We start from the raw sequence: 15792 nt of genomic DNA, 5'->3' as shown, positions 1-15792 counted from the left end.
GAAAACGAACGAAGCGCATACCCGTGTGCAATGAAAAATTTGAGATCTCTGATTGGCCGACAACTGTGTGTTTTTATACTGCACACAAGTTGACGCAGATCGGGCATTATCGGTATTTAACTTTTGGCGCAACGGCATAATTATTTTGTCCGCGACTAGGTGCTCTGCCGAATGATATTTTAAGTTTTAACTTGACCAGAGATAACTTGACGTGTTTTTGCACCGTTATTAGCAAGTGGAAGAGCGTAAACCATAAACTTTAATTAAAAAAAAATAAATATTAACTGTGTACAACACGTGTTGAAAATTCGATTTCACACTTGTTTGCTTAAGCCAATTCTGCAAAACTCGTGTGAAATCTTCCATTTTCAACACTTGTTATACAATATACTATTCATATACAGGGTGTTTTTGAAATGCAAGTACAAAACAGTTCTGCGCTATTTCCAGAAGGAGTATTAAATATGAAAAACTGACAAGGTAAAATTAACCCCAATCCACGAACTTTCTACACCATTGACAAAAAATGCACCTGGAATGACTTGCTTCCAAGCGGCCAGCAGCTCGATCTTATCAACATTTAAATCAGTTGACAAACAAATTTATTGAATTTTTTGTAAAATTTTATTTTGTAAACAAAAAGACTTTTACTAAAACTTTTTTTCTTAATAAGCTCAACTTGTGTTCAAATACATTTTTTTTTGAAAAATTTTTATTGTATTAAGCACCAAACCAATAAATTCCCTAAAAAGTATTTTCCCGTGTTACTGCACGCGGAAATAGTTAAAATAAAATAATTGGACTCGTAACAGATTTATCGCTTGAAGCACAAGAAAACAAAAATAAAATGTAATTAGTTTCACACAAAAGCAATTTTATTTCGTAATTGAGTTACCTCAGGTGATACAAAATAAATATGTAGGTTTTTGCACAGTAAAACCCTTTAAAACGAAAATAGAGGGATTACTTAAAATGGTGGATGCGCCAGGCTAAAGAAAAATTCCATTACCTCCTATTATACTTTAATGAATGAGTTATTAAACGAAAAAACTATTGTTACCGAAATGAATTCGCCGGCACTTTGTGTTGTAAATGAATCCAACGACGAAACACTCAAATTGATAAATTAAAATATCCTTTTTAATTAAAGTTGACAAAACACGGTGTAGGTACACAAAGCAATCTCGACTCGGCTACAATTTTAATCACCGAGAAACAAGAATTTCATTTAGGCAAAATCTAGCACTTAGCCTAAATAATTTCTCGGCGAGATGAAGTGCAAGAAGTCATAACTTAAATAGTTACATAGCATCGTGGGATAAACCGACGCACTAATCACATTTCAAGCCTACTCCAAAGTTTATGTGGGGAATGTTAGATATTCTTGTTGGGAAAGTTGGAGACGACGAAATGCGACGAAAGAGATTTGCAAGTTTTGTCTGTTTTCGCTTCCGAATTGTTTAATTCACGTACTTCATAAATAGTTATTTACATTCGAGCAACTGTAAGTAGGATTTTACGACTCGACACCAATTGCCTGCGGCTCAGGCGGCATTTGCTGGAGAGACGTAAATTTCCTACAGTGCGAGGTTTGTACAAAGCTTTTTGTTGTTGATCTGACACTTCTTTAACTACGTCACTTATAGATGGTGCCACCAATAAAATTATTTTTTATTTTGATTTTTAAGGTGGAAATATCATCTTAAATAGCGAAACAACTTGTGGAAATAATAAACTAACGTTCAAAAGTCTTACTCTCGTTCCATTTTTTTTTCTTTTTGGTTTTAAATTAGACAAAAATTTTTAGTCATTAACTTCCCTGAAGCGATTATTTGCTATACACCAAAAACCAAATATTTTAAAATTTTTGTTATTAAAATTCGTATTTTTGTTATTTTTTAAGTTATGTTAATAAAATTTGGAGAGGTTACTACTTCTAAAACATTAACAATGCCAAAGTGCAAAATTTTACAACAAAAAATCAAAATTTTAGAAATTTTTATTTTAGAACGAACTAAATATTTTCAAATTTTTGTAGTTAAAATTTGTATTTGTGTTGATATTTAAGTTATGACAATGAAATTTGGGAAGATTACTATTTCTAAAATATCCATAACACTGCCAAAGTGCAAATTTTTACAACCAGAAATTAAGATTTTAGATTTTTTTTTTTTTTGAACGAACCAAATATTTTCAACTTTTTGTAGTTAAAATCTGTATTTATGTTGGTATTTAAGTTATGAAAATGAAATTTGGGAAGGTTATCACATCTAAAGTGTCTATTAATTGTGCTTAAGTGCAAAATTTTAAAACAATAAATAAAGATTTTAGAACATTTTATTTTGGCACGGACCAAATATTTTCAACTTTTTGTTGTTAAAATTCGTATTTGTGTTAGGTTTTAAGTTATGACAATGAAATTTGGAGAGGTTACTACTTATAAAGTGTTCAACAACTGTGCCAAAGTGCAAAATTTTACAACAAAAAATAGCGATTTTAGAAAATTTCATTTTAGGACAAAGCAAATATTTTCAACTTGTATTAAAATTCGTATTTTTCTTAGTTTTTAAGTTTTGACAATGAATATAACGGTTACTACTTCTAAAGTGTTCGTTACTTATGCCAAAATACAAAATTTTAGAACCAAAAATAGAGATTTTAGAAAATTTTATTTTAGAACGGACCAAATGTTTTCAACTTTTTGTTATTAAAATTTGTATTTTTGTTAATTTTTTAGTTATGACAATGAAATTTGACGGGTGCAAGATTTTGGAACGTGAGTGTAGTTAGTTAATACACTACTGCTCAAAAGTATTGCCCACTTAAATTATACTATTAATTCTTTTGCGATTTTGCGGTTATTTCTGCTGATTTTGTGGTAAGAGATAATCATTGCACACGTTTCGACACCTAACTTAACTTTCTTCAACAAAACTGTCACTAATTTTTTGAGAAAAACTTGAAAAACAATAAACTTCCAAACCACAAATTAAAGAAGTTTTTGTTGTCAAAGACCTTCACGATATTTAAAAATCGGTAAACGTCAATCAACACTTTACTTATTATTTATAAGCTGACGGATTGTGAAAATATGTGAAACGATGACTTTTTCAAAATTTTTAAAAGTAACATTAAAAAAATTAAAAAATTGATATTTTCTAAAACATCAAAAAACAAAAAAGTTGCTGTTGGAATCAATGAAGTATGTATATAAACATAAAAACAAAAAACGCCAAACAAAAGCGGAATAAAGAAAATATTTTGGAGTTACTTAAAAAAATGTTGGTGGGAAAATACTTTTGAGCGGGAGTGTAGATTTTCAAGTTTTGTCTGTTTTCGCTTCTGAATTGTTTAATTCACATACTTTACTTCATAAATAGTTATTTACATTCGAGCAACTGTAAGTAGGATTTTAGGCGGCATTTGCTAGAGAGACGTACAAAGCTTTTTGTTGTAGATCTGGCATCTGACACTTCTTAACTAATAGATGGCGCCACCAATAAAATTAATTTTGATTTTGATTTTTAAGATGTCAAATAACAAAACAACTTGTGGAAATAATAGTGTTTTTTCTTTGATTAATTTTTGTCCTGATAACATCCAATTCCTTCCCCACTTTGTCCTTACGAATCTTTTTTCTCTAACGACAATTTGATGTCCTCCCACGGTATCAGTTTTTTTCCCTCCACGCAGCACCTCCACCGGAAATATTCATAAAATTTGAATAAAAACCTCTTCGTCCTCCAAGATCTTGAATAAAATCAGCTCGATTTCATAAAGACCAAAATGTAAATGAAGACGGTCTCCGTTCTGTTGCGTGTGCAAATCCATTTGCGTAAATTGAATTAATGGAGGTAGTTATTTTGCAATTTAACTACCTAATGATACTAACGATGATATCTCATTTGATTTTTAATCCGAAATTAAACGCTGTTTGCTGTCATTATCGTAAATCTCGGCTTTCCAAGATTTTTATCGCTCTTTTTCGAGGAATGCGTGATGTTTTTTTCCAAGTCGAGGAAATAACTCGTGTGTTGTGCGGCTTTGAGACAAATTTAACTGACAGGAAGTACAGTCAAAGTTTTAATTAATTTGACGTGGCTCTTTATGTATCTTGATCTCCAACATTATCGATTTCACTAGTCGAATCCAGTTGACAGCTCAACTGGGCTCTATTATTCCACAAGGAGAATCGAGCACCCGACAGTGCAATTCCATAATAGCAACCTTTGACACTGACATTAAAAGGATTGGGACAAACCTTACAAGGATCGGAGGAGGCGAAGGAAATTAATTACCTGAGGCTAAGTGGACTGTCGTCATGTATGTCTAGGCGGTGCCTTTTTTTTAGTGGTAACCCTGTTAATGTAATTTTGCTCTTTGTTTCATTGGAAGAGAAGAAGTTGGGAGAGTTCTACAAGAGCTAAGTGAAATAAATGTTGCTGAAAACGGGGAAAAACAATTCCAGAAAAAATACCTTTAGGGCTTAAGATTTATCAAAGTTGTCAAAACCTGAGATTTTTTTTGCAAATTTAGGTTTTAAATTGCAAAAAAATTACTGAAACTAGTGTTAGAACCTGGAATTCAGGTTTGACAAAACCTCGGCCAAAGCCTGGAGCTTCTTCATAAATAGACTTTTTAAATTTGAAATGTACACAAAACAAATGAAAAAAGACTAAAATTTACAATAAAAGCCTATATCTTTAATAAATAAATACTGAAGCCTAGAAGTCAGGCTTAAATAATTAAAATTTTACCAACTGTGGCAAAATTAGGTTTGTAATTGCAAACAAAAATCGAAAACTTGGGCTTTTGTACCTGATTTTAAGGTTTCAGTTGGGTAATTTTGCTGAACTGACGAAACCTATTTTTTTTTGTTTTACGAGAATAAGAAAATTCGAGGCTTTATATCGTAAGTAAACTTTGTAAACTGAAACGTACAATTGTTCATGAAATGAAACCTAAAAATTGACAATGAAAGCTTATCCCCTTTCGAGAAATAAAACCTGAAGCCTAGACGTCAGGCTTGAATAGAATAGACAAAATTTGTACCTGGAACATCTATTAAAACCTTGAATCCTAATGCACAACTTAGGTTTGAGATTAGAAAAACTTTGATTTGACTAGTAAAATTACTAGTCAGGTTTTATCGAAATAATTAAACCTGAGATAACTAGGTAGCTATCAAAACCTGAAATGTAGATGCCTAAAAATTACCAATGAAAGCTTATAACTTTGATAAATAAAGCCTTAAACGAAACTGGAAGTTTCCAATCCTAAATTAATCTTTAATAAATTTGAGTCGAAACCTGAAATCCTAGTGCGAACTTAGGTTTTGGAAGTTTTGGAACCAAAAAATCAGGTTTTAATTAAAGAATTTTGTAGATTTGACTGAAATTTAGGTTTTACAAAAATGAGAACACTTTATAAATCCGAATTGTAGAATTCAGCCTAAAAATTCACAATAAAACCCGAAACCTAGAATTCAGGCTTCTAAAGTTGAAGTTGGCGGCGAAAATTTACAAACCTAAATTTAGAATCATATTATCTGTACTTTCAAACGTCAACTTAAACGAAGCCTACGTTCAAAATGCATTTTTTGTATCATGTCGTACAATTGCAGGACTTTTGATGTATAGTATATGTATAGTATATTACTCAACGTGTGAGGAAAGTTGAATTTTAATCACGAGTGAACTGTTTTCTTACGAGCCGCATGAAGTATAAAGTCCATGAGTGTTTAAAATTAATATTACCGCAAAGTGCAGTACACGTTTTTTTCCAGCTTCGCCAAAATTTAAAATTAAATATCAATTGTCACATGTCAAACTTGGAAAAAATCTACATAATTGACAGATTGTTTGTTGAAGAGAATAATATCACATATTTACATACATTTAAACGCTATTTTACATTTTATTTTACTTCTTCAAAAATAGTATATTTTGCTGCAAGGGCGTTAAGTGCTTCGTTGCACGACGAGAAAAAATGAGACACAGTTTAACCTTCCTCAATCTCCTCGTATTGACAAAAGCCCTCTTATCGATCATAATGCATTATGAATTTCAATAAGCATCCTCTGGTCGCAGCTCGAGCATGCACAATTTTCCGCCGAACTGAGCAAAAGCGCCGACTTTTTCAGATTTCACGAGCGATTAGACCGGACACGACGGAAGTAGCAGACGAGAGAAAAAAAACAACACAGGAAAAAGACCGCGATATGTCATCATCACCTGTTACGTTGTACCAATAAATTCGTCAAAAAGACGTTGCGTTTATTACATTATAAATAAATGATTAAAAGAGAATTGATGATAGGCAAGATATGCTGCGGTGGTGTATTACTGGTTGTCTAGACGTGAGGGTAAAGAAGGTGGTGAAGTTTTATGAATTAATTTGGTATTTTCCTTTCTGATTCACCTTCGCCCTCATCTTCTCCATCATCCCTCGTCTCATCTTCTTAATTACATATTTAAATATTGACTTTGAACCTGAGTTTACAAACGCTACTGTAACCCCTAAAGTTCGCTTTACTTTTTCAACCCTTCAACCCTTCCCGGGCGAAATTAGTTAAGCATAAGTCGATGCTGAGATTTATCAGGGAAAAAGTCCCTCGATTTTTTCGCCTAGGCCGTAACTAATTCAGTTTCCTGAAACCCTTAAACTCCCGCTGGGCGACCCTTTCTTTGTTTCCCCCCGTATAATACACGGCTACCAACTTGCTCGTCACAACTATTCTAATTCATTTATCATCCTTAAAAAAAAACTTACACGGAAAAATGTAAAAAAGCCGTTTAAAAATTTCTTAAACACAATTAATCATGGCGGGTTTGACAGCAGAAAATCGGCCTCTGAAACGGTGTAGCGTGCGTTTGACTTTACGTTACGAATGCCGTAAATGGACGTGAGAATTAATGGACACGTGACGAGGTTGTTTGATTATGAGTAAGAATGACCCTTTTTTTGTCGCGCAGTGTAGTTCCGTTCCGAAAATTAGCGAGCGAAATTTTTCCGTCTAATAACATTGTGTCAAATCCCGTAATTCGCTCCGAAAAAAGACGTTAAACGCTAAATTGATTAACTTTTTATAGTCGGACATGTGGTCCTCCGCATCCATCATCATCAGCATCCTGTTATTTCTCCGAAACTAGAATTCCAGCTCCGATTTTCGTGTTAATTTGTCGAATTATTGTCGTCCGTAAATCTCCATGTGTTCCCAAACTGCCAAAATACCAGTTTTTCCCAACACGCATTTCGCAAGCGCCGAATTAAAAATCATCATCAATCATTTGAGTTTTTTAAACCGTTGCGTTTCCCACATTGGACGTTTTCCCACAAAAATCCCAAATTTTCCACTTGATTCAATCGTACAATTAACACTATCAGAAAATCATCGATCACGGCAATAATCAATCACCTGAGATCATTAAAGAGGGTTAAAAAGCGTGTCGCGTTACCCCCTGCAACCCTACACATCCGCTTACCTGAGACGGAACAAAACACGGCAGTCAGGGCTGACTTGATGTGAAGGAAATGGAAAAAATCACAGACGCGTTGATGTATTAAGTGGCGTGTTTTACAAATAATTATAGCTTCGAAACGGCTAAATTATTCTGTACCGTTAATCGATTAAACGATTTCGTCAAAAGCGCGGATGTCGATGTTTAGGAGTGGAAAGTTTCGGTTTTCACATGTTATTTAGTTGTAAAAGTCATCAATGACCACGGGAAGCTACAGATCTGACACTTATTGATTTTTCATGGAGCTGCTGTTTTTGTTTTGTTTTGTTCGCATTTCGTGGAGTTTATGTACTTTATATTCTCTAATATTTTACATTTTATTCATTGTTTAACTGAATGTACTATATGATTGAAAAAAGAGTATTTTTGCATGTCATTTACTGTCAAAAAAATGTTTCTAGATGGCTCAATAATAATTCATGGCTTTTACATTCACTTCTCTGTCTTCGTTTTATCTTATTTGTTAGGTTTCTTTATACAGGATGTTCCACAATAAGCTTAATCGACATTTTTCTCAAAAACTACCAACTACTGCTTATTTTAACGGAACACCCGATATATGATTGCATTTCAAGATTTTACATTCAAATTGAAGGTAATTTTGTAAACAATGTGCTATACCTAAATTGTACGATTTTAGATATCTTGATTTTTCTAAAAAAATTGCACACAAGTAAAAATAACATGTAAGGAAAAAAAACAACTTTTGTTTTCAAAATAAGCAATCTGTGATCTATTTAAAACCGTTACTTTACTTGGAAAATAATATACAGGGTGTGATTGCTAGGCATTTAATTTTCGGATATTTAAAAGTAAAACAAAGTTTCCAAGTTTCATAAAAATGAAAAATTCTAAAATTCTTATTTCTTGTTCTAAAATTATGTAATTTGGCGTAAATAATAAGCAAATTAGTTTTAATAAATTCCCAAAATTTTATTTTTCTAGCTTTAAAATCGACAGAATTATACAGAATTTAATAAAAATTTTGGAAAAAAACGATTGTCTCTAAATATAAAATGTTTTATTTGTTCAAATCTTCTAATTTAACATAGTCAATTCGAGTGGCCTAAATAGGAATGCAATTTTATTTTTTTTTTATATTAAAAATGCTTGAGTTCTGGAATTTAAGAGTAATTTGTGAATTTTGAGTTCGATCTAAAAATAAGGAGTTCTAAAAATTTGTATGTATTTATTTTTCTAAAATTCTGTAATTTGGTGTCGATAATAATAAAGTAAATCGATTTTAATAATGTCCTAAAATTTCATTTTTTTAGAATTAAAGTTACTGGAACATATAATAAACATTTTGACTAAAGGTTTTTTCCAAAAATATTTTTTTAATCTTGTTCCTTGATCTAATTTTTTTATTTAACACAGTTAATTCAAGTGTCTTAAATAGCATTAACCCCAAATTTTAGATTTTTTGTACAAAAAAATGTCAGAATTATAGAATTAAGAAACAATTTGTGCATTTTGACGGCGTCCTAAAAATAAAAATTTTAAAAAAATTTATTTCTAGTTTTAAAATTATGTAATGTGGCGTAGATAATAAGCAAAGCAACTTTGAAAACGTTATAAAATTTTATTCTTCTTGCAATAAAATCCACAAAGTTATAGAATTTAAAAGAAATTTTGGAAAAAACAATTTTCTCCAAATATGTAATATTCTAAAATTTTCTAATTTAGCACAATTAATTCGAGCGTCTTAAATAGCAATATTACGGAATTTAGCAGCAATTAGTGCATTTTGAGGTCGCTCTAAAAATATTCAAATGGAACATATTACTCAATTTTACATATTAGTCCCCTCCGTCGAGGTTTTACTGTACCGCTTGTAACGAAAACAATGCAATGAGGACCTTTTCAAGCTCCACTCTGTATAAATTTATTTTCGAAAGAACGAGGTTTCAAAACAAATAAAGTCATCGCGCCACATTTTGGTGTTAACCTGAAAAAAACTGGATCATTATTTTCGTCGTAAATTTAACGTTCCTCATCGTATAAATTTCTTGTTGACACGTCAACAGCGACAAGTTGTTCTCTCCTAAAACTGAAAACGTATCCTTTTATTAGTTTATTGAACCCTTCTTCATCCAACTATTAAACTTTAAAATTCCCACACTCAGTCAAGGGGTGAACTCTTTAAACATTCAACAGGAATCCGACTGTTTTTTTACTAAAAATCCTTTAATAACAACGTCCGTCTGGTGTTGGGTTTCATAATTCTAAAATTTCAAAGCTGCAAGCAGCAGGTAAAAAATCTCCACTTTCCCTTAAAAATTACAGGTAAAAAGCGGTGGTTTGGGGTCCTTTTTTAACACGACTGTTTGAAAAGGAATAGAGCGAGAGGGAGATCAAGACGGCCGTAAATCACATGTCAACGGATTGAGTATATTAAAAATAGAAGATGTGGAAAAAATCGAAAGAGGGTTCTCAAAAGTCCAAAATGAATCGTTTAGGAACGAAGGGATAATGAACTTATGTCAATCAAATGTGGGATTTTCGTAGTTTTGTTTGGGAAATTTGCATGATAATTTGTTGATCAAGAGTGGCAAAAAATGAGATGAGCAGCGAGATATTAGGCGGTCGTCGTAGTATTGTGACAACGTGATTGTTTATTTGTACGTTTATTACGACTGACGAGCATGACGGCCTTGATTTCATTTTATTTATTTTCCAAAATTTGAAATTGTTTCTTGTTCATCGCCTAAATTTTAAAGAGGGTAAAATATTTCGTACTTTACAGAAACTTTACAAACAATTTTGACAATTCTTCATTCTTCAATTTTATTATCTACAATTTTGTTCTATTCTTTCTTAATCAAATATTTAATAACTTCTCCAAAATCTGCTAATCTTGTTTTATCAATGATTCTAGGCTTAATTTGTCTCATCTAGTAGATTCTTTGCAGTCTGTTAATGTTTTATCTATATTTTATTTATGGTATTTTCTTCTTTTTGTGCCAAATTATCTGGATATACTTAATCTCTAGCTTATCTACTTTCATTTCAGATAATTACCTATAATTTTTCAGATTTCATTTTTTTACACATTTTCTGTCTATTTTGTTTTCATTTTATCTCATTCATTATCTATCCATTTTCAGTGTTTAATTATTATCTGGGAGAGAAGATAAAATTTTAAAATTTCTCCCAAAATTTCCAAATTTGGTTAGATTCATTTTATTATCTATAATTTTGTTCTCTAGCTTCTCTACTTTTATCTCAGATTATTAGATATCTATAATTTATCAGGATTCATTTACCTTATAGATTTTCTGTCTTTTTTGTTTTGATATCATGTCATTATCTATCAATTTTTGTTGTTCAATATAGAGAAGATAAAATTTTGACAATTCTCCAAAATCTCCAAATTTACTTTGATTTGTTTTATTATCTATAATTTTGTTCTATGATCCTTAATAAAATCTGTTAATTTTGTTTTATCTAGTATGTCCCCGGATTGAGTTCACAAAAGGAAAAAAAACGTTATTTTTCATTTTACAAAAAAATGACAAAGGAATAATACTTTTTGCTTAATTTAAAATAAACAAATATTTAATTAAAACTTTAATATTATCAAGCTGTGTTCTTAAAATCGAAAAAACAAAAGATCACGAAGAACTTTTTTATTTTTAATTTTGCAAAAAATGTCAAAGGAATGAAATTTGTTCCTTAACTCAAACTAATTTCTACTATTTGATTGACCCATTACCTGTTTTAGCACATAGTTCAATTCTAACTTGTAATTCTTTAAGGCTGTTTCGAATTTTCTCTATTGTTAAAGATGCAATTGCATTTCTTTTACACATTATTGGTTAATTTTTTTTTTTAATTTTAAAAGCACTATTTGATATTGTGAATCCACAGCCTGCTATTATTTAAAGACGATTACAAAATTTAATAAATAAAAATAATGATAAAATTAATTTTAAGAGTACACACTAATAATTTTGAAATTTAAATTGCAGATTTATCTGTTTTGAAATAAGCAAAAAATGTTATTTCTTTGTCATTGTTTTTGTAAAATGGAAAATAAACTTTTTTTCCCTCTTGTGAACTCAATCCGGGGACATACTGTATAAATTTGTCTAGGCTCAATTATCTAGTGTGGCTTCTTTGCAGTCAGTTAGTTAGTGTTTTATCTAGATTTCATTTATTGTATTTTTTTCTTTTTGTGCCAAATTAACTTGTAATACTGGCTGGATAATTTCAGATAATTATCTATGTTTTAGGATTTATTATCTGGTATAAAGGTAATTGAACCTACAAGAGCAATGGAATTATTCCCATTGTTCATCACTCAAAGTTACATTTTGCACAATTATCTAGACAAGATAAAATTTGGACAGTCTTCCAAAATCTATACTGTTTCGATTTATTTTATTGTCTATAATTCTTTGTTAATCAAACGTATTTTGTCTATGATTCTTCTATACTCTATTTAAAAGGTTTTACTATAATCTAATAATATATTTTATTTATTCTATTTTTTGTGTTAAGTATATTTATCTTGTACGCTTTTTTTTAATTATCTAGCTTCCCTACTTGCATTTCAGATAATTATCTATAATTTTTCAATCATTATCGTTGGGTTTAAATTGTTTTCTTAATCTCCTTTTAAGATTCGACTGTAGTATAAAGAAACTTAGTAAAAACATGATTTTCATTGCCAAAAATTTTACACGATTTGTTTATTTTAAGTAGAATCCAGATAACTCGTTTTATTGTCATAGAAAAACCTGTTCCAATGTATTATTACTCATGCCGAGGTTTTACTGTATTCGTTTTGCGGGCATTTACATAAAGCTCACGTTCACTTGCACGCCTGACAAATATGACACGAGCCACCTTGATTTTTGACGTTGTCACGGATTCCCCTTTACCAACAGTTTTGATGGCATATGCAGATATTGTTGCTAAATATTCCATTGTTCCGATTATGAATATCTCCACATGTTGGGGAAAGTGGAACTAAACGACTTTTATTATTTATAGCTTATTTGTGGAGTTTCAAATGTCGTTTCGTACAAGATCTGATAACTTTGATGAAGTAGTGATATTGTGTAATGATAATTAGAAATGTAGAAAACAGGCGGTACTAAAATATAGTGTTCCAGATAAAAAATAATTAAAAAACAAATAAAATTTCATCAATATTGTAAATATCGAGAGCCGAACACAATAAAATAACCGTTAAAGTTACAAAACAGAAAGTGGTACATTCAGGTCTACCGTTTCGAATCCGAATTAATTAACAGTTGTCAAGTTTGAATAATCGCTAAAAATACGAATATGAATACAGTAAAACCTCAACTGTCGGTTATCCGACTGTATTATACAGTCCCGGTAGTCATAACGAAGGTCACTCCTCTCTCGCACTCATAAAGCACTCTTAACACCCCATAACCCATAAACGACCCTCCTCGAGCCATTTAAATAATAATAACGATAATTGTTATTACGTAAAACGACTCCTGGCTCGTTATTTCTATTCTATTCTTATCGCCGCAACAAATATTTCAAACTAACAACTAATCAGGAAGTTTACCAAATTTACAAAGGTTAACTTGTACCATCTCATGACCCACATGCCACATAAAAATTTCTCCGTTGATGGTATTGATCCGCCGGTGTAAATGTCACGAGAAAACAGTTTCCGCTCTTTTGCCGCAGGTGGTTGGGAAGTTAATTAAACGACATCTATCGGAGGGAGTGGGCGGACGCGGTTGGTGCCATCTTTGGCTAATTAGTGAAACTAGTCGAAAGTTTTCGAAAACATCGTTCTGTCATTGTTATAATATGTAATTTTTCTCGACCGCCTACGATCACACTCGTATCTCATAAATCCACGATGTAAAATGATTTTAACACCGTAACTTCCGCGCAACTGTTTGGCTCGAGGTCACGAAATAATAAATAATAAATCAACGTGTAAAAAGTCACCGGTGTTAAATAGATCTCGTGCGTTATATAATAAAGCGTCGTCGTCGGAGTACTACTTACAGTTGGAAGCGAGCAATACCTGCGGCTTAAACTGTCTGAAGAAGCTATTAATAGAGAGAGGATGCATTATCGTCGATAGACATAATCACCTAATACGTGCTGTGAAATATACAGTTTGGGGAATTGATACCCGATGAATGGGAACAATTTTAATAAGAAGTGGGAGAGGAGTAGTGTCAGTGGGTGGCATTACTCCCCTCAATGCATCCTAGCGACAAAGTTCTCGAAAATTGTAACTCAAATTCATTGAGAAATACAATGCCTATCATTACTCATAAAAAAATAAAATTGTTGCATTTTGCATTCGAAGGACCAAATCCCTCTAATAGCGAAGAATTACTAAAGGAGCAATCATGTTAACACCTCGTCTTGCCAAAAATGATAAAACAATGCCACGACGCATGCATTCGCGCTGATGGGGGTAAATTATTTTTATCTTCCTCGCTCCAATGGCAATTATGGTTTTCTTTGTTGCGCTCATCTATTTGTTCATTAATCGGTCTTGGACTCACCGAAAATTCATGTTTCTTGATGTGTGTGAGAATGAAAGAATGCAAGAATCTCTTTCTCGCTCGGTGTCCCCCACTTTCTATTAAATTTAATTCCATGCATCGGGTGTCAATTCCCCAAACTGTACATACTGACCACGCTTAAGCGAGCTTTACACTGGACCGATGAGGACAATTTGATAGTTTTATTGGCGCTAATTAAGCCGTTTTTGGATATTTATTTTGTGGGAGATCATTAACAAGATGAGGGGACTTCTGTACACTAATGAAGGCGGTGAAGTCTTTAGCGAGTTAGTGGCTCGGTTCTCTAAGTTTAGACAGGTTTTCAAAAGTTACAAAGCTGATTTTCTATCAGTACTTTTTTAGTCCTAGATTTAGGTCTATGACTTAGTTTGCTTTCTTCTTTTTTGCACTTTTTCTAGATCTACTTATTTTCTTCTTATTTTTTTCGTGTTTTTCATTGTTTGGTTTCTTTACTTCAATATTCTTATTTTTTTATTCGACATTTTCACTACTTTAGTCTTCTAGTCATTCGTTCGACATTTTCTCTACTTTAGTCTTCTACTATGTATTTTTTAAACTTCCGTTTTTTTATTTTTTCAGTTTTGTTGGCTTTTCTCTTTCAACTTTTTCTTTTTTACTTCTCTTTTAAGTCTTCCCAGTTACTTAGTTTCCTAATTTGTTTATCGATTTTAAGCTTTTTTAGGTTTCTTAAATTGTATATTTGATCTTTATTTCTTTCAGTTTCTTTTTTGTTATATCTTTTCAGCTTTTCCAAATTATCGTGTTTTCTAATTTCTCATACTTTAGTTTGAATTCACTTTAATGTTGCTATTTGTTTGTTTGGTCTTTATAATTTTTTTTATTTTTTTTTGTTTTTTTTTTCAAAATTGTCATACCTAGATCTACATCTAAATAAAAGAAACTTTACACCTAATCTAAGTATACCATCTAGATAGTTCCATTTGCTTAAATTTTGTAGGTACAGTCAGTAGGAAAAGAAATGCGCTCATAGGCGGAATGGCTCGTAACGAGGTATAGTAAACTCTCACCGGATGTTGCCGATAATCTGCACCCTCGTAAAACAAATTTGCGGAGACGAAAACATTTTGAAGCTTTGTAAACGATGATTTCATGACTAAAACTATGCCAACCTTCTGCGGTCGATATATCGCTTATTTTTGGAGCAAACATGCATTATTTGGGCTCATTTTGCGTAGAATTTTACGCAGATTTCAAATCTGTGCTCAAAATTTAATGACAACAAATAACTGAGTTTCTAGTATCAAGGGTGCTATGAAATGGCTATGAAATGTCAAAAAAAATTGCCGCTCATTACAAATGCGGGTTTCGATTTTTCAACTGACATTTGCAGTTAACCTCAAACATAGAGCAAAGTAAATTTTGAGAAATAAACTGTTCTAGTTGTAGTTTAAAACCTGAAAATTAAAAACTTGGACACAAAACTGGTAACTGAAACGTCATGAATGTAAGTAACATAAATAATTTTCAAAATTTATATTCACTATGAAAACAAAGCGGCAAAATAGTGCACGGCAGAAATTTCAGAGCCACCTTTGATGCTAGAAACATTTATCATATGTAGATTTTTATTTTTTAAATTATTAAAGCTAAATCTTTTCGTAACTACTACAGATATTAAGAAACAGTTTGCGCCATAGTTTTTCTCGGGCTTTCTTTCTTTAGAATTCGTCATCAAATACTCAAAATTCAAATGGTAAATTTTTTCGCAAAAA

The sequence above is a fragment of the Gnatocerus cornutus genome, chromosome 3, assembly GCF_029298725.1.
Source record: "Gnatocerus cornutus isolate USDA-ARS CGAHR chromosome 3, icGnaCorn1.1, whole genome shotgun sequence".
Lineage (NCBI taxonomy): Eukaryota > Metazoa > Arthropoda > Insecta > Coleoptera > Tenebrionidae > Gnatocerus > Gnatocerus cornutus.
The sequence above is the reverse complement of the archived record's forward strand: the minus strand, read 5'-3'. Positions refer to the sequence as shown.